This window comes from Cyprinus carpio, chromosome A17 (assembly GCF_018340385.1).
Source record: "Cyprinus carpio isolate SPL01 chromosome A17, ASM1834038v1, whole genome shotgun sequence".
NCBI classification, from domain to species: Eukaryota; Metazoa; Chordata; class Actinopteri; order Cypriniformes; family Cyprinidae; genus Cyprinus; species Cyprinus carpio.
Genome location: NC_056588.1, coordinates 20,966,487 through 20,990,595, shown reverse-complemented (window position 1 = coordinate 20,990,595; position 24,109 = coordinate 20,966,487). Strand labels below are relative to the sequence as shown.

Here is a 24,109-nt window from a genome sequence, read left to right as displayed (position 1 = left end):
ACGCATTCATGATGTAGTGAATATGCTAATTAGTGTATGACATCATCTAGCGACATTTAGCGACTTTTCAAGCAGGCTTTAGCTATTTTCTATTGAAAGAAATTGGCAACAGTGTCAATTTGCTTTATTCGGGTTACGGATGTTTGTCGGCAGTGCTGCACAGAGGACATGCTTGAGGCAGGATTTGTCATTTTGTTTTTAGAGACCATGAAATCAACAATGTCACCAAAGAAGTATGTTTTTGGTTTTGAGAGAGAGAAAAATATCCTTGTCCAATTTCCCAAAGAACCCAGCGTTAAGGGAACAGAGGATGCAGTTTGTTTCTCCGGGGGAGCAAGGAAGTATGCAAGTCGGGTTGTTTTGTGCAAAGTGTGTTTGTTTTGCCACTCCTGGCGAACGGATATGGTGCATTGGCCCCGCTTCAATCCAACCAACCTAAGGTCGTTATATCTATCTTTTATAAATCTGATAAAACTAAAGACTCTTCAAAACTGTGTATGTCCCCTTTAAATTATACATTCACTGCGTGATCATCCAAGGAGGAGCAATGTATGTCCACCACAGTAGGCCAAAGGCTTGTCTCTTCCATGTAATTTTCTAAAACCTCTCATCACAATCTCTCTCTGACCACAACAAAATCAGAAGTTCACAGAAGTATTTGTTCCCCTATAATTCCACTTTTGTCGTTTCAGCTAAGATGCTCTAGCATTTGCATTCCACCTGCACCTAAAAAATCCCAATCCCAGTTGATCGGCAGCCTTGGCACTAGTCCAATCGGGTATCTAAGTCAATTTCCATACCACAGAGTTTTTTATGTTTTATTTTATTTATTTTTTTTATTTTTTTTGCATATACATACACATAGTTGAGGAATCAAATCCCCAACATTGTTCTTCCTCTTTTACAATCACAAATCACATTCAAAGGATTTTCTCTGACAGCATCTTTTAATATATAAAAAACACTATCAAAGCTGTCAGTATACTTTTGTGCCAGGGGTTCTCAACTCTGGCCCTCAGGTCCTCTTTTTTTGCAGTTAAGATCCAATCCTAATCAAAACACACATTAACAAACTAATCAGATTCACAGGATTAGAAAGTTACAGGCAGGTGAGTTTGATCAAGGTTGGAGCTAATCTCTGTAAGAAAATAGACCTTAAGAGCCAGAGTTGGGAACCTTTTGCTCTATACAACCATAATTAATTAGGGTTTGAGGGTCTCCAACTTAGAAATTATTTATAAAAATGTGTATTCTTTATGTGATAGACTATAAACTAAAACTTCAACAGGTTTTATACAGCAGCTGAATGACTTGGCAAATTTCGGTTCCCATCTACAATGTGCACAAAAGCTGATCCAAAGACAAACACAAAGCACTTTTGAGTCTCTTATTGTGAGGGAGGGAAACAAAAGTGCTTTGTGTTTGTCAGTTTGAGCTGACTTGAACTACAGTCAGTGAGACATGTGAATATGCCGACATAATAAAAAAGAATAAATCCTTTAGCAAAAATTTGCCCCTATACTTTAGCAGAATGTACAGACAAATAAACACGGGTATATCTTGTGGTAGTAGTACATCAGAAAATGATCAATGATTTGAAGATCCAACAAACTGCTTTCTTCAAAATCTTCATTGATAATAATAAGAAAATCACTGCAAGTTTGCTTAATTCATCATCTTTTATCTAAAAGTAACATGGCAGCAGGCTTGGGTTAAGTTAATTGCGGTGCCCCAGGAACACACCATTACACAGACGTGGAAACTGCTGGATATAAGCTCTATGCAACCAGGAAAGGGGTTCTATTTGAAAATATTTATACAGCCCTGCATGGTGCCTCTGCGATTAATCTGGCATGCCTTAAGAAAGTGCACTGATGTTCAGGGGACTTCTCTGATAAAACGTTATGTGTCCTATTATAATCAAATTTCTGTATCTCCAGAGGGATACACTGCACACCAAAACAGAGGATTTAAAAAAAATAAAAAAATAAAAAATAAAAAATAAAGAGACCTTAATGGTTTTGTGTTTTACCCAAAAAACAAAATCATTTAAGTTATTTAGTGCCTGTACTTACCACTATTACACAGCATTATATTGTTCTCTGTAGTCTTTAAGAAAAAAAATGCAGATTCCCTGACAATGCACTGAGCTCTCATGGCACGCCTGAGTAAAAGGCATTTTCATAAGACATTTAATGTTAGACCTTTCAGGGGTGCAACTCTGGATATACAGAGTGTCGGGCCGTGATTGATAAAGCACATCTTGATGCACAACTAGTTCTCCATGGTACATTTAAAAATCAATTGATAAATATAAAGTTACGTATATTTAACTATGGTACAGTTCCAAATATATGCTATATAAGCTTTATATATATATATATATATATAGATATATATATATATATATATATATATATATATATATATATATATATATATATAGGCTATTTACCAACTATATAATTATGGAATTTGATTATCCAAAGGTAAAAATATTCTTTGTGTTGTTGTGCCTTGGGGACAACCTAAATGGGGCATGACGCGACAACACTAAACGGAAAAACCTAAACGGAAAAAATAATACATTCAGCTCGTTACATTCAACTCCGAAAATCATAAAGCTAACGACAATAAAACACGTTAACATTCTAGAATTAAAACCACTCCTGCAACTAATACTGGAAACGTTCACTTTACTATGTAGTCAATATATAGTCTCTTGCGCAGCGCTGTGAAACGTACCTGTCTCTGGGACCGGGGTGAGCGTGTGACTGACCGGCTGAGAGACGGAGGCAGAGCGGAGCGGGCGGGCCGACAGGGGAACGGGGTCAGTTCATTGGATGGTGATTACGACGAGAATGACGGTCACTAAAAAGCAACACGTCTAAATATTATACATATCAAAAACCCTGATTTTGTCCCAATTTTTTTGGAGCGGAGCGTGATGAAATAATTTACAAAAAACACAAAATAGATAAAAAGAAGAAAATAGATGCAACACAAAAGAAACATACTACAATAGACTGTGGGTACAACGGGCTAAAGGCGCCTTTGATATTGTTTTCATCTAAACCACACCACTGTGGCACAACAAAAGTGACAGTGGCACTTTCCAGAACGTTTGCTTTTCAAGATGCACGCATGCAGTTGTTCTGATCCTTGACGCGATCGCGCGCAGCAGAGGATTCTGTGCGTACAGTGATCTTGACTATTTTATGTTGCGGTATGGCTTTATAGTAGCATAATGAGCAATCGCCAAAAAAACAAAAAGGAGAGGAGAAGAGGAATAGTTGCATAAAATGTGTTGTTATTTTGTGTTCTTCATGTACACAACAGTATCTCCTCGCTTCATACCGTTCCGGTTGAAGCAATGATGACAGATGGACTTATCTCTGACGATTGCTCTGGCATACTTTCCTGGGACCTTGACAAGGTTATTTATGATTGGCAGTCTATGGGACAGTCTAAAGCCTAACGGTTTTGTCGTCCAAACTATCTTAAAATGTTGTGTTCGAAGACGACAAACAAAAACAAAGCTTGTACGGGGTTTGGAATTGACATCGGGGTAAGTGCTTAATGAGCAAAAATTTCAAAATTTTCGTTTTGCGGTTGGAGTAAACCTTTAACATATAAAATCTGGTCTGATAGCAAGATTGTTGGTCTCTTCAGACGGCCTTGGATTAAGAGTGAACAATGCCGAGTTAGACTAGTGCTTTTGGCAATGTCTTTTTTATTTACTCGTTAAATCCATTGAAACATTTTGGTGCCTTAGGTAGTAAATTGATGGACCACAATAGAATATATGTCATTAGTGTTTTTGAAGAATGAAAGATCTTCTACTTTTCTGAACGACTCAAGGGTCTAACCTAGCCTTTCGCGTATATAAGTCTCTCTGGTGACTGGAATTGGAATGGTTGAACCATGTTCACTGCCAAACAGCACCAGGCGAGTTTTCACGTTGTTGGTAAAACTCTGCCTGTCTGATTCGGGTCCACGACTATCAGTCAGAGACCGTATAGAGCACTTATAGGCAAGAAACCTTTATAGGCAAGAATATGATCGCCAGCAATCAGGATTTTGCCAAGAAGTAATATCCAGCTCGAGCAGAGCGAATTGCCGTGGTTGTCTGAAGAACAAGGGTCAACGCTGGTAACTATCATTATATAGATATATATCTATGTAGATATATATCATATATACAATATTATATATATAGATATATATAATATTTTTTTTTGGTTTTTTGTTTTTTTTTTGCCGCAATATAAAGCCTTTAAAACTCATGATATGTCTATCATAGGTTTTTCAGTATTCATAGAAACATGTGGAAAAATTAACCTACAAAGCAGCCAAAAAACTTGCAAAACACACAATTTAGTCATGCCAAAAACTTTTGGCAAGGATGTAGTGTGATGCCATGGTCCCCCCGAATTACAATCTCATAAACAATCTTACAGTTTTACCTAAAAATCATGGCTATAATAGCTGTGACATAACAAAAGTGCCATAGCACAACATACTCTCACTTTTTTTACTGGAGCTTAAGAGCCAGAACAAGAGTTAAGGTCAATGGGGTGGTGGAGGGGTGCTGTGAAGTTGCTCACGGGACAAGAGTGAGGACAACACATATATAGGCCATGCCAGCGCATCTCTTTGTGCTGATGGTTTGGCTTATCTGAGCGTGCTCCTACACACCAGCTTCGGTCAATAACATTACAATCTTCACAACAAAGCAATCATCAATTCAGGTCTTTTCGGAGTTAGGGTTTGTGTTAACAATAGTGAAAAAAAAAAAATATTCAGGTTTGAAGATTACGTATTCTTATACAAAACATTCATGAAGCACAGTCCTACATATTAATGTCGTAGCCGATGCATTGAAACCATCCAAAAAAAAACAGGACAGAAACCGCTCCTGCTACCTATATAATGGAGCTTTTTATATACTCGTTGCCTCTCACTATACAAAAAAACCCTCTTACCACAAGACAGTGCCAGATACACAATGTAACTAGTATAGTTATAACATCTGCAAATTCAGAGATTGTTGGAAACATATATTAGTGACTCTTGACCGAGCTGATGTGAAACCAGAACTGTTTCAAAAGCAAGAGGTAAAATGTAATTGCACCTGCAGGAACTAGCACCTTACACGAAAAGTTTCATTGTTGGGTGACAGGTCAAAATTAAAGGGGCGCGGGCTCGAACACATGGAATTAGTGAATGATGGCATTGAATTACAAATTTTGATGAGAAATCTTATTCCATCTTACAGTTTTAAAATCAATAATTCCTATCAATAGTGTATGTAAAATTAACAGTGTATCTAAAAATAGAGTATAGCACTTACATACATTAATACATTAGAAATGTCACAGACAGCTGAATTTCTTCTCTTCTGTGGATGTTATCAATGTGGCTGATATCAGACAAACAATGGTCCCAAACTGACACCAAAACACTTTTTCCTGGCATGTCAATGTTTCAAAGACCTGCAAGAGCCGAAGCATCTGCCATTTAGATAAAAATGACTGGGTATGGATGTATTATGGCCCCTTATATGATGCTGTGTTAAGAAATATTCTTACTTTACAATCTTGCTGACAATTAAAAAAAAACATATATATACAGTATACATACATACATACATACTAGCATTAAAATAGCATCTGCTTGAATATGCTTTTCTTTACAGCAACAGTGACTCCAAGTGTTTACAATGAAAAATAGTTTTCCAAAAAGTTAAAAGAAATACATACATTAAAATAGGCAGAATTTTTGCAATTACTACAGTTTGAAAAGTTTGATCAGATAAAATGTGTATATCAAATGATAATTTTAAGAAAAAGAGAAAACCATTTTAATAGAGGGATAAAAAGGACAAAGAAGAATGGGTATAACCATCACAATTTGTTTATCAGTTTGATATACCAAAATAAATTAAATGAATGTTTAGATTGTTGTTAGTTTTTGATCACCAAACTAATATTTATTTTTCATGCTGCTTCTTGCATTTGTTGGCAAAGCTACTGGCAAGCAGACATTCCCTCAAGAGTACATGGTTAGTCCTATCCACTAAAATACAGATACAAAGAAACAGGTTGTAAATGTGTAAAACTATTAATCACTTGTATGTGTTGCAATATAAATAAAAAAAAAAAAAAAAGAATCAGGACTACCTCACTCTCATCAAGAGTTATCTTTCCATTTTCACACAGTCTCTGGAATATTCCTGATGAAAAGAAAGAAAAAAGATATGTAATAAATCGAATATATATATATATATATATATATATATTATATATATATATATATATATTATATATATATAATATATATATATATATATATATATATATATATATATATACTCACACACACACACACATATATATATATATATGTTTTTTTTTTTTTTTTTTTTTTTTTCCTGAACATCAAATTGCATTGCGACAGTTTCTGTCCAGTACACTGAGTCCTACTCACTGGCCATGCAGTTCAAACGCATGACAAGGCATATGAAACCCTCCAGAGAGATCTGTTCAGTGGCACCACCATAACGCACAAACATGAGATTCAGGATGTCTTCATTTAGATGCAGACCTAGGGTACAATAACCATGACATAAATACAGTGTATTTGCAATGTGTGAGTGAGCATCTTATATCAATATTATATCTATACCTCTGTGTTCAGTTTTATGGGTCACTGGACACACAGAGGGCAGTTATTATGCTGGCAGTAACATTACTAGAAGGGATATTTAAGGTAAGGCAATATCGCATTCACACCCTCCTACTAACGGTTTACCAGAGCAAATCAGAAACTGTATAAATCTCAACCTGTTCTCTCTAATGCATTTTTGCAGTTCGTTGAAAGACAGAACGCCATCTTTGGAAGAATCCATGCTGTAGAAGATATCCTGTAAAAAATACTTGAAAAATTATTCTTGATAAAAACGGAAATAAAATGAAATCTTAATATAACCTAATACATAGCAAAATTTGTCTTGTCTTAATACAATAAAATACATAGATAAATTCCAGACTCAAATCTACTCACCTTGTATGTCAAAATACGGGTTCCATAGACGAATGAATTCTGGTCCTTGAAGTCTTCCAGTGACACCGAACTATTGTTATTGTTACAGTCATGGAATATTTCTAGAGCTAAAACTTTTACTCTTTACAATACGACTTCAAATACAAGCTGAACCTGGGAGATAAATCATCATCATTCAACAAATTATTTTTAACAGTTTTTAATTTACATGCCTAAAGAATAAAGGATACATCTGACATGGCAATTATACTTCTACAGGAATCCAGGCCAAATCCTTCAGTGTTTTTTTTTTCCCTAAAAGGTGACAAAAAGTGAGTTTTTAAAACTAGCTTCAGTATATTTCACATAGAATGAACGGGATTTTTAAAAACATTCACCTTTAAGTAGGTTTTCTTGAAGAAGCCATTGAAGCTTCTCAGCATCCATCAACAACTTTGTACTGTTTCCAAGAAGACATTCAAGAGATTGAAGCTTGGTATATTGTTAAGCACATCAGCTGCAGTTTAATTATGGATCAAATTTTTATTTTTTGATAGGATATTAGCTTTCATATTTACTGATCAGAATATTGCCGAAACAGTGTTTTAGTTTTCGATCTTTCATCCACTTCTTCAGTGTAACGGACCTGAACATGAGAAAGATAATGAAGAGAAAAGCTGTTAAAACTACTAAAGCAGAAAAATAAATAAATAAATAAATAAATAAAAACCTTAACAAAAATTAGAGTTTAAGATCCTAAAGCAGAAATTAAATGAGTTATGATATTACAGTCTAGTCAATATTATTATTTAATATTATTAATAATATTTAATTTCATATTATTTGAGTGAAACTATTTAAAATTAATATTTTTGATTTAATCAACAATAGTGTAATCATCAATATGCCGAGAAGCGTGTTTATGCATTAGATTCTGAAAGTGTAATTATACTAGCTTTATTTATAAAATGTATTTCATTTCCATCTTATAGGTGCATTAACAAAAAAGGGGACAAAGATAAGATTTAATTCGCTGATTGTACATTGACAAACTCAAACGAGAGAATACTAAAACTTTTACAAAATGTTTCTGTGTATTATTACCTCAGACTCGCCTAAAAAAATCCACAAGAAAATCTTTCTCCATTCTTTCTGTGTCCTTTCTGAATTAAACACACACACACACACACACACACACACACACACACACACACACACAACAAAAAAAAAAAAAAAAGTTTAACCCTTGTAATTAAGGCAACTTACTGAATGTGGATCTCATTTTTGCAGAAAATGGGACAGGATGAATTCTGCGCTCTTCCTGGGATAGTATGTGGATGGTATGATAAGATACTCTCCCCGGCTCCAGTCTGAAGAATTTCATCACCTGTCTCGCATCCTGAAAGGGCCCACTTGTTACCACAGGCGTTCTTTTATAGAAAAAGCTTGATCCAAACCTTCCTTCAGATCTCCTCTAACAGATAATACAACAAAAATTAGTTTCACTGAACATGTAAAAGGAATGTGTAAGAAAGGTATAACCAATAATGTAATATGTATTGGTACAACCTGAAATAGTATGTTTTTTGTTTTGTTTTTTAACCAATGTGATTAACACCAGAAACTGTGATATAACTTAAATATTTTACTTGCCGCGCAAGCAACCATTAAGGGCCAAAATAAAAAAAAATATAGCTGCAAGCAGCGATGGCGGGCTCAAGCCATCAGTGCAAACGCCACCCCTGTGGCATCGGGAAAACTGTGCCCACCGGGCACATGCACTCTCTGGCAGTCTGGTTTTAAAGGATTCGGCAATTAAAGGGTTAATCCAAACCATCAAGACTGTGAAAGACACACACACAGAACAATATATAAACTTTAGTAACACTTTTTAATAAGGTTTCAGTTATTAACATGGACTCTATTAATGAACATGAACAATAATTATATAGCATGTCAATGTCAGTTAATATTTAAAACTTAAAAATTAAAAAAATAATAATAATCTGTTAATATTAGTTAATGCACTGTGAACTAATATCAACAAACATTAATTATGTGAAAATATATTGTTCATGTTAGTAAATGTATTTACTATTGTTAACAAATGAGACTTTATTATGAAGTGTTACTAAGACCTTTATTGATTTACACCACGTGCATAATTATTAGGCATGTTGATATTGTGATTATTTTCTAAGCACATTTTACCATTTCAAACGACATCAATCTTAATAACTACCATTAACTTTGTGTTTAATCATTTATGAGTGATATATAAAAATTATTAAATACCCATGAGAAATATTCAAAACTATTGCAATACAGAAATTGCAAAATTAAGACATGACCATTGGACAAAAAATGCTTACAGTTACAAGGGGGTTACATTTTTATTTTAAGATTAGTTTATGTACTGTGAAATAACATGAATATTCATATTTTTAATGATAGGATTAACTAACATAAACAGATTGTTCATTGTTAGTTCATGTTAGTTAATGCATGTATTTAATGTAAACCAAAGAGAGATTATTATAAATTGTTGCCAACACATTTCATGATCTATAACCATTTTTAAAAATAATTTTAATGAGCAATAAACATATGTGAAATGATTATATAAAATGATATTACCAGTAAAATTCATTAGCTTTTTAAAAATAATACGCATTATTTTTCTTTGAAAGATTTTTTTATAAAAGATTTAAAATGCTCTTTACACGTTTCTACAACAATTATCTAAAAGTAATCCTAAAGCGCCATCTAGTGGTGGCCATGATTGGTATTACACACTGCACGTTTGGTGTTGCTCTCTAAACCGGTCAGAATGAAGCGCGGCTAAATGGAGCGTGAGATCAGAATACCACTGGGCATATGTCTACGTAACGCCAGGTTCACACACTCTGTTTGTAATGCGTATTTTTTCCGAGCCCATGTTAATGGATCAGAGCGTTCACACTGCACACGGTAAAAGATGTGAACAGAAAAGGTTAGAAATAGAAAGGTGCGAAAAGAATGAATATCTAGCGCATGAGCATAGAGAGTTGTGAGTGCACAGGACACAGTTTGAGCAGAGGAAACTTGTTTTAAGTGCGCTCACTGAGCGAAATCAGCATGTATCTGTGCACGCGTGTCTGGTTTTAAGCGTGCCAACAGAGAGATTCGCGCTCGCGCATTATTTAATGTGCTTTCGCGTTACAATAACTCGCTCTCGCTGCTGCTTCTGTACCGCATACACATACTGCATACGCACGGCAGACGGAGTACGTGTGAACCTGTATAATGTATAACAAATCTATTTCAACACCCGAGGCACCGCTACAATGAGCTCTATGACCAATGCATGACAAGAAAACATGCCTAATAATTCAGCACTCCTGAATATAAGGAGTTTTTCACTTCCAGCCTTCAAGGACAATTATATATCACTAATAAATGATTAAATAACAAATGTATAGTATTTATTAAGATTGATGTGATTTGGAATAGTTAAATGTACTTGGAAAAAAATATCACCAGAATATCAGTGTGACTAATTATTATGCACTCGGTGAAAAAGCATTTTTAACAATTTTATTGATCTATAAGCATGTGTAAAATATTTTTGACTGCATAACAGCTTAGTCTTCATCTGTGAGCTGAATCTGTTTGTAACTGTTACGTCCATGAGATTGTGGAAATTCAGATAAATGTCATGTCACAGGATGTCTGTCATAGGTCAGTATCAATGATTTTCAAATTATTATTTGCAGCATAAAAAAAAAGCCCTGTGTATAATCCATTTTTTGTCCCTAAACTGACTGAAAAGATAATGCCTAAGAGATTTCTTAAGCTGTAATGATGAAAAGAAAAAACAACAACACACAATTACTGATTTTCTTTTTTTCTGGTGATTAAAGAGATGTTAACTCTCTCTCTCTCTCTTTCTCTCTCTGTCAGCTCAAACCCCACCCCCCTCCCCTCCTCTCCCCCTCCCTTCCCTCACACAGAGAGAGTGGCTTCAGAGTGAGACCAGATGTCTGACAGTTTTTTTAATTTTCTGTTATCCATACAGTGTTGTAAAGTCATGAAACTATGCATTTTTCCTCAGAATGATACGTTCTCTGTATGAAAAATGGGTTTGAAGTGTTTGGAAGCTGCAATTAAGAAAATATAAGACAATTCATGTTTACTTTTTTACTGTTATTTCAATAAATCACTACGGCAAAAAACCGTTCAAGCTATCCAAAATCCATTCGCAATTTAAAGTTCCTCAATGTTTTGTCATCATGTAGAAAAAGTTTGGTCTTGGTATAACTGTATACGGTATTATCCTCTGAGCAGTATGCATTAATTCACAGCTATATATTTTTCCAAAAATCCATATTCAAATCAATATAACTGATTCCTGTTCATCGTAGCTGATGACTGTGAATTAGAAAGTTGTCCGTCTTGATAAGAAATAATTTATGTACTGAGTTTGGTGTCTGTAGCTAAAAACTAACCCCCTCACTTTTGACAAAAGGTGGCGCTATAGAGTGCCTCCTCCACGCCCTTTCATGTGCTTTTGACATTGTCTAGCTATCATTAATATTGATTATGTGTTGGTGAGGTTCATGTAATTCTGAGCATTTTATCCTGCCTCAACAAATCACTAGAACAGAATATTCCAGGATTGACACGTTGCCACGGCAACACTATATTAGATATCAATATCCCCCACAACAGATTTACATCGGGCGGTGTTTTGTCATTATTCTGATGAAGGTTTGAAGCAAAATCGAGGTGAAAATAAGATGCTGAATTCAAAGCATTTTGAAAATGGACAAACTTCCTGCTGCCAGTTGGTGGCGCTATAACTTTGACTCCTAATAGTCACATCTATGCAATCGGCATCATACATCAAACAATCCGATGAAGTTTGATCTAAATCAGAATATGTATGTGGATGTTATTAGACATTTCCTGTTTCTAATTTTTTGCCCTAATTTCAACGCCCTCGCCACGGACAAAACTGTTCGAGATATCAAAAAATCCCCTGGCAATTTTTTCATCCCCAATGTCTTGAGATCATGTTCCCGAGTTCGTGGAGAACGGGGTGGATAAACCTCAGAGGAGTATTTCAAATTCCAGAGCATGCTTTTTTGAAACCAGCCCTGAATAGCTCACTTCCTGTGGGCGGAGCCTTTCATAGAGCACGAAAGTTGTTCGGCTCAATGAGATCTATAAGTGTACAGAGTTTCATATAAATACATGCAGGTATGTGTGCGCTATGGTTCAAGATTTCTGACTGTGTTCCCAGGGGGCGCCGTAGAGCCCCTGTGCCACGCCCGGGTCCCAGCCTCTGCGGCGTTCTGATGGCCGCAGATTCCAATGTGTGTGCCAATTTTTCAAGAGTTTTTTTTTTTTTGAGATGTTAAGGCCTCCAAAAACCCCCGGAAGATTTAAAAAAAATAAAAAAAAAAAATAAATAATAATAAGAATAATTCTTAGAAAAACAACTAGGGCTCTTCGCCCCTTCGGGCTTGAGCCCTAATAAATGTTACACTCCAAACACAAAGGCACCATTACATGCACTGTGCAACAATATTTATTGCCTTTTTTGTTAATACTGACTGCAAACACGTAGAAGCCAATGCCATGGTGTGCAACACGGCGTCGGGTGTCTCTTGTCGGGTTTCTGTATAAGGGACACCAGAACATTGTTCTGGCCCTGTTCACAGGCCTTTCTCAAGCTCATTAAAACCCTCAGCCAGAAACTGGGGGTTTTTACAGAAGGTATCTACAATCACAGGAGAGGGGTGTTTAGAAGCAGATTTGCATTCATAACCAGCCATGATAATTCAGGAGAAGCACCTAAATGATTCATGCAGCCCCCATCTGTGCTCCCAGAAACCAGCTGCCATGGTGGTACTATCTTGGAAACCCAGTGACAAGCAGACTTCCCTTCCAGAAAATCAGGACAGGTGCAGCAGAATATCCATGTTGTCAATAAGTTCTAAGGAATCTTTCATTGACATCCTACAAAAAATAAATAAATAAATAAATCCTAGACAAAATGTGTTTTAGTACATTTTAAGAATGTATATGAAAAATGGTTTCATACTCACCAAAACTCTCCATTTTCATTCACAAGGAGTTGTTTTGTGGTCCTCATCGCTCACTGTGTTCCAACAAAGGTGAACTGAAATAATTATACAAAATAAACATTAGGACAAAAGAATAACTTTGACAGTTTTAAAGGTTACTCCACCCCAAAATGAAAATTTAGTCATTAATCACTTACCTCCCTGTCGTTCACAAACCCTAAAAGCTTTGTTCGTCTTCGGAACACCAATTTAAGATATTTTGAATGAAAACCAGGAGGGTTGTGACTGTCCCATAGGACTGCCAAGTAAATGTAACACTGTCAAGGTCCAGGAAAGTATGAAAAGCATCGTCAGAATAGTCCATCTGCCATCAGTGGTTCAACTGTACCATTATGGAGCAACGAGAATACTTTTTGTATGCAAAGAAAAACAAAAATAATGACTTTATCTCAACAATTTGTCTCCTTTGTCGTCTCTCCAAATCAGCGTAGCGCCATTTTGGAGAATATGAGCTGAGCGCAAGCAGCGTACGCTCTTCTGTGTCTGTGTCAGCCGCGCCACAAGGATGCGCTGTTTTTGTTCATATCAAAGTGTAAAATACACGTAGAAAATGTATCCTTGTGTCAAGGATGACACAGAACAGAGTGTACGCTGCTTGCATCCAGCGGATATTCTCCTTAACATTATGGTTCATAATATTACGGTTGAATCACTGATGGCAGATGGGAGTATTCTGACGTATGCTTTTCATACTTTTCTGGACCATGACAATGTAAGTTACTTGGCAGTCTATGGGACAGTCACAAGCCTCACGATTTCCATCCAAAATATCTTAAATTTTGTTCTGAAGACAAACAAAGCTTTTAAGGGTTTGGAATGACATGGGGGTAATGATTAATGACAAAATTTTCATTTTGGGATGGAGTATCCCTTTATTCTATCAATTCTACTTTCCTTGCTTTTGCATAACAATTTATTGTTTTATGATTTTACTGGAAGTTGTTCTGCTATAATATTGAATAAAAGCAGTGCTTACTTGTCACCTCCAGTCTCCATTCCACTCACTGTCCCCCCATGGGTTGAACAATCTAACCAGCTTAACTGGGTTTCTACCACTCATGACCTGTTGAGCATGATTTCAACACACAGATTTAGTGGTATAAAAATGTGGCAAACCTTTTTAACATTACCGGTATCTTTAGTAGACTATTCAAAAATTAAAAATTTTTTTTTTTTTGTACCATGGCAGAAATGAAATGCATAATTTGAAAATAAAATGCATAGTGTTTAATTTTAATTATTTGTTGTGTTAAATGGAAGGTAAAAGATTTTCTAAACGAAAAAGTTTTTGTGAAGCCTAAAGAGAAGATTATGAAAAATCTCCCTGAAGAAACCTGCAGTTAAGATCCTTGGTTAATATGTTCCTCACACACAGGGCCGGCCCTAGTGTTTTGGGGGCCCTAAGCACATTTTCAAAAGGGGCCCCTATACCTATAGTTTCACCTTACCACCCGCATCCCATCCCAGTTTGTTTTACTCAGTATATTTATCTTTCAAGATATAGATAGGAAAATATATTAGTTGACAAATATGCAGCAATTTTATTTAATTTTTTTGTAAAAACACTATTCCTATTAAAGTTGTCCGTGGAGTTTAAAAACAGGATATGGTTTGTCACACCGCAGGACATAGTTTTCAGTGACATAATGTATCAAGTTCATATGCTTTTAGAAATATATGGATGAAAAAACGATTGCCAATTATTAAAATAGACACTTTTAAAATTATGCCTCAGGTATTTATTAAAAAATGTATGCTTTTTAATTTATAAAAGTTGTAATTTATTGAACTTCCTTGAGATGGTCACATCATAGGACTATTTTGAGATTTAGCCCAAAAATGTAAAATAAAATAAATTAAAAAAAAAACTAATAACTGTAAGACAAATACATTAATCTAATGTTTTTATAACAATGGGTCCATGTAAGACAAATACATTTTAAATGATGACAATATTATTAAATTTTTTTTTGTCTTGTGTGACAGTGAAAATGGCATGTCATGTCAACAAACCTTTTAAGCAAACTTTTAGAACTAAAGAGTTTAAAAATTTTTAATTAAAACATTTAACAATTTCTTAAGAGAAATGTATCAAAATTCAGTAAGATTCATGTTTAAAGCAAAAACACCTGGTTATGAAAAATACATTAGAGAACAGAATAATAATAATAATAATAATAGAAGAAGAATTAATTTTCTGGGCTGGCATGACAAGCCAGATTATAATGCAAAAAAAAGTGTAAACATGTTGAAGCAGATTTAAGCAACATCAAAGTGAAGGCAAAAATCTGAGACACAAGAGATAGGGTTCACAAGAATGAGACTAGACAAGATTTTGTAAACTATTTTAAGAAATCTACAATGATGAAAAACATGCCTGGAAAAATAGTCTGCAGATGCATTTGAAATGTTTTAATTAATCTTGCAATAAATGCCATCTCAGCTCTGCTTTCTGACTATGAATTATTATATGCAATAGCAGACAATACTCAAGCACTATGAAATATTTTGAACTGACTGACTTCTCTTTTGTATGGTTTCATGAGTCTCTTCAGACCTATAGAATTGTACTTGTTTGACCTCCTATAATAATTTTTTTCATAAATTGATCATAGAAATAAATAATAAAAACAAAAACAACAATAACAAAAAAAATAACAAACTAACTAAATAAATAAATAAATAAATACATAGTTATGTCTTAGTCTAAGTGCAACCATAATCAAAGTAGGCTACTCTTGCAATGTTCAAATCAAAGCGCAAATAGAAAACATCAGGGAACCGCAGCCGCTCTCAAACTGCTGGTATTGAAATTGAGTTTGAATGCGGGCAAATTTGAATGAGGGCCGCCACTGCTCACACAGTATGAATGAATCTTAATACATGAAATTATACAGCTGGCACCAGTCAGGGTTGCCAGATCTGCATAACAAAACCCTCCCAATTGCTAATTGAAACTAACCCAATCACTTTTTGGGATGGTGGCGGATATATATGTGTGTGTGTGTGTGTGTGTGTGTGTGTGTGTGTGTGTGTGTGTGTGTGTGTGTGTGTGTGTGTGTGTGTATGTGAGAATGTCTCTGTGGTAAATCTGCAGACTTACCAGGATTTTGGGGGTCTATGGAATTTAAAAGTTTTTGAACAAAAACACATGATTTGATTTTTAATCCATTTCTGACAGACCATTCAAAGAGATTTTACCTTTTCTCACTACTGTCTTAGCAGAACAATCACTAAAACCTATGAAAAACAGCTACATCAAGTTTAAACATGTAAAGTGTGGGTGTGTAAAGTCGGCTGGCCTCCAGGCATTATCAGTTGTCTTTAAAAATGTATCTTGAGACTTGATCCATGCTGAGACTTGATTTTGTGCAGTCTTACCTGGTAAACCTTTGTCACAGTGTAAGCATGGCCCAGGACTATGCCATTTGGTAACCGTGTCTCGTTCTGAAAAATAAAAAAAATGAACAGGAGAAAAATATTCAGGAGACACAGGGTACGGTGTAAAAGTTTTAAAGTTGCTGGAATCCGAATTGATTTTATTTTACTAAAATAGGTGTCTAGGCATACATAGAAATGTTTCTGGAGGGGTCTTGCAGAGTGAGAGAGTCTGTGTGTGTGTGTTGTGTGTGTGTGTGTGTGTGTGTGTGTGTGTGTGTGTGTGTGTGTGTGTGTGTGTGTGTGTGTGTGTGGTGTGTGGTTGAAGATATGGGGCAATGTGTGGTCTAGTTAGTGAGAACAAGATTACTGACATCACTTACAGCAGCTTTATATGTAATCTATATAATTAAAAGAAGCACAACAATCCTTTATTTAAATATTTATTTAATATATTTATGTTTTTAGTTTGGCATGATCATGTATGTTAGATATAATCACTCTTTGCTTACCCCTGGTGGAGTTTCACAACCCATAAGGACCTCTGACTGGTAAGCACGGTACATTATCTCCCACAAATCAGTAGGAGCTGTTTTCAGTTCGTAGTGCATATGAACCCCACCGGTAAAGTCCAAAAGGGCCTCAGATACTCGACCAGTATGCATGTCAGAGTAGGAGCCGCACACCCCTGGAACATTCATTCTAACTCAAAATTGTTTGCCACAGTGTAATCACTACATGTACTTGAGATGAACATGAACTACAGATCACATTACAGCCATGCTTAAATTGAATACAACAGCGCTACTGCTTACATGTACTTGAGATGATACTTTATAAAGTCACATAAAAAGATGCAAAGGCACTTACTTGGCATATGCTTTCTCTAGCAATGCAGGCCAGAATTCATTATATGTTTTTGATTTCACAAAAATCAGCTGGCGGCCGATTGTCGGCAGTTTGTCATCAATCACAACATCGTACCATTTTCCAAAACGCCAGAACTGTAAATTTATATAAGCAGAATAGTGAATGAACAACTGATACAATGAAACACAAAATATACTATTGCTTGGGTTGGTGAATCATGGTCAAAACAGAAATAAATAATCTGTAGGAATTTGTCAGAGGAACTTACCCTGAAGTGAAATAAACCAGTGTAATTGTGGCTGAATGACTGTCCGTCTGGAACGACCTTATGTAATAATTTGTTTTGAAATGTAAGAGCCCCAACAGATGCAAGAAACCAGCAGTTTCCTGAGGAGGAAAAAAAATCACCAGTTGCCACAATACATTTGATATCTTTCATATTCCACAACTCATTTCTGAATTTTTCTAGTTTTGCTAGTTTACTTTGTTTTCAGAGGAAATGTATTATGTAAGTTTTTTTATCACTTGATAGCACTTGCTGTGCAAATTAAATGAAATTTTGCTGTAGATTCAAATTAAATTTTCCTTATGACAGGTTCTTCATTGCAGCTTCTTATATGCATCCCTCATAATGTTCTGTTGTCTTAAAGTTTCGTTAAGTTTGGGCATTACTTGGTGCAGACTAGACCATTTATTTGGCTTATACCTTCGCAACACTTTTATAAATCAAAGTTATTTTAATATATTTTTTTCATGAGGGTCTTGGGATTACACGTGCTAGACTTTGTGTACACAGACCACTAAAGTGTCCATAAGAGTTATGAAATAATAAACAAATTCACTTATTATAGCTCCACTTAGTGTCCGATGTGTGTGTGGTGGTGACTGAGTAGTGGGAGGGGATCCCTATGATTTACAGCAGGGGTGTCCAAACCTGCTTCTAGAGGGCCACAGTGACTGTCCCGCAGAGTTTTGCTCCAGCCCTAATTAAAACACACCATAACCAGTTTATCAAGGTCTTCCCGACTCACTAGACACTTCTAGGCAAGTGTGTTGGAGCTGGTTGGAGCTAAACTCTTCAGGACATTGGGTTGGACACACACCCCGGTGCATAATATTGTGGTTATCCAGACATACCTACATTTCCTTGGGCATAGTCAAACCCTGGACACTGTCTGTACAATAAATTCAGCTGCATTTGGATACAATACCTGAAAAAAAAAAAGCAATATAACGTCAGTATTGGTCAACTGATCCATTCTGTGTATGGGACATTTCGATTGATGGCGTTTTAATAATGGCATTCTTTTTTTCAACTTTCTGTATAGGACCAGAATCTGCTGTATTATGCGACTACAGGTCAAGTTTTTATTAATTTTTTTTTTAATTTTACTTTTAGGCACTTAGTCACAGTCAGCTGACTTTAAAAAAAACTACTTCAAAACAAAATATTATACACTACACTCACAATTTTGTGCAATATTGTCAGAATTCATGTGCTGATGCCTCAAGCCAAACGCAGAACTGCTACGAAGAACTGCCTACATACCGTTGGTCTTATCCACTCCACTTTGGGCCATTACTTCTGGCTTCAGCAGCCCTTCGCCAATAGAACGGGCATCTGGCGGGAAAAAAAACTCATCAACAAATCTCTGTCTTGTCTTGAGACAGTAGTCTTGTAAAAAGTTGTAGTCCTGATCCATGAACTTCAAAGGATTTGTTTCAGAGCCCATGCCACCCTTCATGTTGCGGTCATTTACAACTTTTAAGCACATGCCATGTGGAACCACAGGAGGAGGCATTTTGAAATCTGTTTGGATTTTTTTTTTTTAAAAGAGGGAAACACAATAACAATACAAATATATAACAATGCTGTGAAAAAAAAGCTAGCTCTATCACATTCACATCCAGCAGATTTAACACATGACATTCTCTGCACCAGAAATCCCAGCCACAAACTGTTCCTCTTCATTTTAAAATCATTTATACCCTGATAGATCAATGCATGTGTACATCTCGCAGTTATAGATGACTGTTCTCTTTGGCATGTCTACATGTCTTGCTGTTCTGGTCTTTGGATATAGTTGTACATTGCATTCATAGTATAAATTTATCTATTGTTTAGTGCAATGCTCTGATGTTTATGCTTCAGGGATGCACACAATGTGTAATACATTTTTCATAGAATGTAAATTTACACCAGCACACAAGTACTTTACTTTGCATGGATTACAGATAAATTACAATTAAATGAATTAAATTTATACAAGTATTAATACAATTCGATCAATTTTCATTAGGATAAAGTGTGTTTTCTATGCACCAACTAGTTTGTATCTAGAATATAGTAGAATATAGACCATCCCTTCCCATTACTCTAATGAACTTTAACTTATTGCATTTACTGAAATGAATAAAATGTAAATGTACCTTCAGTAATGCCAACAAATCACTGGAACAAGAAATTTCACCCAAATGACTGGTAGTCTTCTCTGTCTGTGACTTGCTTTTACACACTTTTGCCCTACTTCACGCTTTTAAAACATCTGCAGAAGCCCCACCCAGCTTATGTGTTTATTAACAAAGAAGTGATTGGCAGAGAAGTTAATCTGAGCCTTTGTTATTCTGAGAAACTGAAATCCTTCACATTTGGCATAGAAAAAAAAGTTGGCCAAGATGTTTCACAGTATGGAAATTTATATTTTTTTCCTCCCCCCCAGAAGACACAAAAACTGGACAAATTGCACAAAAGTTTATTCATGTGACAGCATTATAAAATGTAGCAGCTTAGTTTATTTTAGCACTCTTTTACAGTAGGGGGTTAATGTAAAGCCTCCAAAAAATGCATTCAGTGCAGCAGATACCCACATACCAAAAAAAAATGCATTCAGTGCAGCAGTCCAGTTTGTCATGTCTGGACTGCTTTGAATGTGGCATTCTCTACTCATGTTCATCATCATGTTATAGTGATCATGAATTACAATTTATATTATCTCTAATTGATATATTATACATATTATGTATAGCTGTATATTATACAATATATATTATGTATAAATCTATAAATTATTGTCATGTTGGCCCATTTTACTGTTGCAGTGTACAATATGCTGACAAGTCAAGTCAAGTCAACTTGGCATATGAAACATCTTTGGACCACCTGCAAGTTGCAAGCTCAAAAACGTCCTCCTCACTATGAACAAAGCATTTATTTAATCAAGTTCCAAAAACGAGACATCAGAAGGATCCCGGCGTCAGGAACAAATGGATGGCTTATTTTAAATGGCTAGAACTGCAGTGGCCTTGCGAAAGTATTCATACCCCTTCATTTGTTCACATTTTGTTATTTTGCTGCCTTATGTCAAAAATGCTTTTAAAATGACCTTTTTTTTCCTCTCTCTTTTTTTTCTCTCCATTACTTCTTAGTGGAAGAAGTCTGAAACAACCAGGACTCTTCCATGAGCTGGCCTCCTGGCCAAACTGAGCAATCAGTGGAGAAGGGCCCTAGTTAAACTGGTGCCCCAGAACCTGATGGCCACTCTAGCTGAGCTCTATGATCATATGTGGAGATGGACGAAACTTACAGAAGGACAAACATCACTTCAACACTCCCCCGATCTGGTCTTTATGGAGGTGTGGCCAAACTCAATCCCCTCCTCAGTGAAGACACGTGAAAACAATGTGGAAAAAAATTTTCAAGCATCATGTTTGAAGGAATCCAGGTACTGCTTATCACCTGCAGATATCCAGAAAGTAAAGTGTGCTGATTAGCAGCCTCATGCTGTGGGGCTGTTTTTCAGTGAAAGGGACTGAGGGACTCGTAAGAGTAGAAGAAAATCTCAATGCACCGAAATATTGAGATAGCATTAATAAAAACCCAGTCCAGAGCATTCAGAACCTCAGACTGGGCAGAAGGTTCACCTTCCAACAGGACAATAACCCCAAGCACACAGCAAGGGTGGATTATAGACAACTCCGTGAATGTGCTTGAGTGGCCCAGACACAGCCTGGGATTGAACCCAATCAAATATTTCTGGAGAAACCTGAAAATGTGTGTCTGCCCCCATCCAACTTGACAGAGCTTGAGAGGTGAAGAGGTGAGGACAAGAATGGAAGATAATTGCCAAATGCTGATGTGCAAAGCTTGTCGCATCATGCCAAAAAGACTTGTGACTGTAAAGGTGCTTTAACTAAAATACTGAGTTAAGGGTATGTACACTTATGCAATGTACTTATTTCAGTTTTTTTATTTTTAATAAATTTATGACGTTTTGACAATTCTGTTTTTGCTTTGCCGTTTTGGTGTGTGGAGTGTAGATTGATGTGGGGAAAAAAATTAATTTAAAGTAGTTTAACATAAGGCTGCAACTTTACAAAACGTGACAAAAATGAAGGGGTATGAATACATTTGCAAGGCACTGTATCTGTTTGTTTGGAGCATTTTGTTTTGTAGGCGCAGTGTAATGAGAGTTCGCAGAGAAACATTTGTTGAAAGATGAAGCTGTACTGAATCTGACTACAGCTGCATCACAAACCATTTAATAAATTATGTAATAATGTTTTGTGCGTAAATTAAAGTTTTATATGGATCATGTTGTCAAAACACTTACTTTTGTGCAATGGCGAGGGGGCGTTAAAACGTTGTTAGCCAAGTATATCAGTGGATCGATTACTGACAAGCCTATAAAAGACGGTCATTTTTAGACAAAGGGTTCTGGCATGGGTTTGGAAAAATAATAATTGTCCTAATAGTGTGTGTGTGTGTGTGTGTGTGTGTGTGTGTGTGTGTGTGTGTTGGTGTGACATATATATATCTATATATATATATATATATATATAATTATATATATAGATATGTATATATATATATATATGTGTGTATATATGTATATATATATATATATATATATATATATATATATATATATATATATTATAAATAATAAATGTAAACATATATATTATGTATTTTATATATATATATATATATATATATATATATATATATATATATATACTATATGTTGTGTGTGTGGTGGCTAGATATGTGTGTGTGTGTGTGTGTGTGTATATATAGATATATATATATATATATATATATATATATATCTACTGTATATACATGTGTGTGTGTGTGTGTGTGTGTCTATACACATATGTGTATACACAATTTCAAGATAGCAATCGGTGATCGGTTTTTAACATTCCGTGACTCTGTCAAAGGACAAAGAGAAAGAGGGGCAAAAGCTCAAAAAGTAAAAATAAAATACAATCTATTCAAAATATTGAAATACCGACATTCAGAATCATTTACCAAGAAGGAGGGAGTACTTATAAATAGATTATATTTCTGCACAAATAAAACCTTTAATCTAGCTCATATGCAGCATACGTGTACAAACAGAATGCTGTGTTAAGTTGATCATTTCTAGTCTATAGCCTGTGTGTGTGTGTGTGTGTGTGTGTGTGTGTGTGTGTGTGTGTGTGTGTGTGTGTGTGTGTGTGTGTGTGTGTTTGTGTGTGTGTGTGTTTTTGTAGTGTACATGTCATGTCACCAGTTCTCCATGAGAGGTCACTGATATTAAAGTAGTGATTTTAAATCCCATCATTGTTTAAATCTTCATGGCAGTATGAATGTGAACAAACATGTATTAATATTTAATATTTATGTAACATCGAGAATGTTTTTCCATTTTGGAATGAACGTTATTCAATATAGTTCCCATAATAAGAGTTTGTTGATAGGTCTGCATTTTAAAAAAAATCAACAATACATTTTGAATTTAATATTTATGATCAACTGCTGTAACAGTCTTTGGTTAGTTCTTGGATTAGAACCAACATGAAGAGTGTGTGATAAATTTAAATGAGAGGTTGTATGGATCAGAGATCCCTGATAAATAAAATAAACCCAAAGAGGAAGGAAACTGTTTACTAATCTAAGCAGATGAAAGTATTCTGTTTTGAGAGAGAGAGAGAGAGAGAGAGAGAGAGAGAGAGATAGCGACGAGCGAGAGACACAGGCGTATATTTATATTTTTTTTATTTATCTTGTGAATTCCTGATGAGGTTCATTATCTGTCATCACTTTGGCAATCAATTTAGTGTTGAAGACAATGTTAGGAAAGAACACAATTCCCAATGACTAAGAAAAAATAAGCAACCTTCTACTGCACTGACATTGGGGTCCAAAGGAGCCCACCGGAAGGGTATCTTAGGTCATTTCCCTGCCATTCAAAACAGAGGCGCTGTCCTGCTTAGCACAAACACAGGATGTGATCCATGGCTAGATTTATCAGCAACAGGATGTAGAGGACACAATAGCAAGACACAATAGTATGTTTGTTTCCGTGTAAAATACAGAAAAAACATAACTAACTTTTGTGGCCAAGCATGTAGTCTGTCTTCAGTCTCATTTTGGAGCTAGTATATATATATTGTTATTGTATATATAATAACATATAGGCTAGTATATATATATATATAAGACAAAATTGTATCTGTTTGCTGTGGAGTCAAAAAAATCGGTAAATATGATTAAAAGATGAATATGAGACAAAACTACAAGAATTGTCACATTTTATTATTGGGTGAATCACTGAACACAAAGATGTTTTACCAGCTAAGAAGATCCGCACTTTTAGAGTTTCATGTCCCTATCTGATGTGACCATAAGCATTGGAACA

At 35.4% G+C, this 24,109-nt stretch overlaps 1 long non-coding RNA gene and 1 pseudogene across 1 annotated transcript; both read right to left on the bottom strand.

Annotated features, from left to right (window-relative positions):
• Positions 1 to 5,969: 5,969 nt before the first annotated feature.
• Positions 5,970 to 23,839, bottom strand: LOC122134636 (annotated as a pseudogene).
• On the bottom strand, positions 7,626 to 8,655 carry LOC122148204. The gene is made up of 3 exons (XR_006162187.1): positions 8,311 to 8,655; positions 8,149 to 8,207; positions 7,626 to 7,690 (listed from the first exon to the last, which is right to left on the bottom strand). It is a non-coding gene; the product is annotated as an uncharacterized LOC122148204 (long non-coding RNA).
• Positions 23,840 to 24,109: the final 270 nt, after the last annotated feature.